This window comes from Cupressus sempervirens, chromosome 3 (assembly GCF_028749045.1).
Source record: "Cupressus sempervirens isolate cs-2001-9-10 chromosome 3, ASM2874904v1, whole genome shotgun sequence".
Lineage (NCBI taxonomy): Eukaryota > Viridiplantae > Streptophyta > Pinopsida > Cupressales > Cupressaceae > Cupressus > Cupressus sempervirens.
This window is the reverse complement of record NC_143120.1, coordinates 575,387,924-575,390,144: the sequence shown is the minus strand read 5'-3', so window position 1 is coordinate 575,390,144 and position 2,221 is coordinate 575,387,924. Positions and strand designations below refer to the sequence as shown.

At 36.8% G+C, this 2,221-nt stretch overlaps 1 non-coding gene across 1 annotated transcript; it reads right to left on the bottom strand.

Annotated features, from left to right (window-relative positions):
- Positions 1 to 1,533: 1,533 nt before the first annotated feature.
- On the bottom strand, positions 1,534 to 1,852 carry LOC149567730 (signal recognition particle RNA). The gene has a single exon (XR_016363252.1).
- Positions 1,853 to 2,221: the final 369 nt, after the last annotated feature.

Genomic DNA, 2,221 nt, shown 5'->3' with positions numbered 1-2,221 from the left:
AAATGTCAGTTGGAATTTCTTGTGAAACCTGTAAGTCCAAACATTGGGTACTAACTGACTTGTTTGATGAATGTCAGTACGGGATTTGGATACCCTTTTGGAAGTTCTTGCTCCCTAAACCTTGATAATTTGCTTATGGGATGCATAGGATTCAGATGTCAATTTTGATTATCCTCTTAACGTTCATTGTATGGATTAATCACTTAGGAACTTTGGATTTGGGCTTTAAAATGAACCTCGATTATAATGTTAGATTATACCTTGAGATGGAGCTTGTATGATTAATTCATGTAGATGGGTATGGCCATGTTTGTAACTGATGAACGCTTGAGGATCATTGGCAGTTTGGTTATTTGTCTTCCGTTGAGATCTCTTTTATGTTTGTAGTTGCATGTATCTATGCTTTATCTTTAAATAAAAAGGCATGTTAGTCTTTGTTTATCCTTGTTTCCTAGAATCTCCAAGCGGGGCATTACATATTAAATGTACCTTGAGTGAATTGACACGATATCCTTGGAACAACAACAAATTTCCTCATGTTCTAGAAAGTTGGGTTTGTAAACACATTTAAAAATAATGAATGACATACAAAATTTTTAGGGAGTAGTAGTACCAAAGAGGGGATATAAGAGTGAAAGATAAATTTTACTTACATTGATAACAAACACATGTTATTTATCATAATCTTTAATAAAAAAAGTACCTATTTAATATATTTGATAATTAATTTATAGCATGCTCACACCTTTAATACTCCCTTAAAAAAAGCATTGGGATTCAAATATAAGTTCCAATATATCCAATTAGTAAATCTTGTTATAAGTAATACATCTCAAATAAATAAGAATTTTATATAAATTTGCAATCCAAAATCGTAGAAAGTACAAAGCATCATTATTGTTTATATTGTATTTCAACTTATAATTCAAATACTTTAAATTTACAATCAAGCCAAGTTGAATCCCTTGATAACTTTGACAAATTAAATTCCCCTTGTGTAAAAACGTCAATATTTGTGTAGTTCTAAAACCCGAAATCATGGGACTTATCAAGGGCACCATTATTTGTTCAAATGAAGTTATTTTAATAATTATGAAATCCAAAATCATAGGATGTATCAAGTGTCAATATTTGTGATATTATATTTAAACTTGCAATTCAAGAGAATCACGAAGGTGCTTTAGTTTCAAACCATTCGCTAGGTTTGAATAGTCAATATTTTTGGAGGTCAATTATATTGGCAGAAGATGGAGAGATTAAGAATATGTTGCGTCTACAACAAGCAAGTATTGTGAATAGAAAGTAACTAAGACACATTGATTTTAGGGCAATAGTAAATTTGAACTTTATTTAACCATGTAACTAGAAATAATGAGATGTTTTGGTGTTAAATTAGGTTGGCATCCTCCAAACTATGATATATTAAAATGTGGTTAATCCTCCTAACCATGAAAGTGTGGTTGAATAAAAGAAAAGGTTGATCTATGAAAATGTGGTTATTTCTCCAAAAATATGAAAGTGTGGAGTGTAAGAAAAGGTTGAGGTTCGAGGATGAGCAGGAGCGGAGGACGGGTGGGGAGAGGGACAAGCGGCTCGTGATCCTTCCACTGCAGAGAGAGGGAGGTTTTCGTTGCCCTGTGAAACCAGCCTCACGCGGTCCCCTCCACTTCAGTCCAACAAGACATTACCTCCCGCCTTCGCAGGAGGGCCTTGCGGCAACTCTCTACTTGGAGCAGGGCGTGCCGCATTATATGCCACAACATCTCCCCTCCTCACAACTCCAAACAGCTCTCCTGTTCCTCAACCTTGTGTGCCCCCACTCGGGTAACAGGCTCGCGTTACTGAGCTCGGCACATTAATCTCTTCCAGCGTGGATAGATAAACGCAGCGTACTCGAATATGTGCTGCATGTGGGATTAATAAATACCTCCTCTGCCCCTGTGGCGATGCCGATCTCTCTAGTGATTCTATACCTTCCATTTTCTAGCCCATCTCTTTAACTGGGCATATCCACCCGTCTCAAGGACTTGGCCACTCCATTCAACACTCAAGCACAATGCTCTGCGAAATTCGGCCTTCAACCTCTCCATTTCATAGCTTTGTATATTTCAAAATTTACAGCCGCAGAGACCACAAAATATTTGCAAGTGATATCCTCCTCACGCTTTCAGGGATCCTTTCTTATCCACCTACTTCTGATGAAGTGTGTTCTGGTAAACTG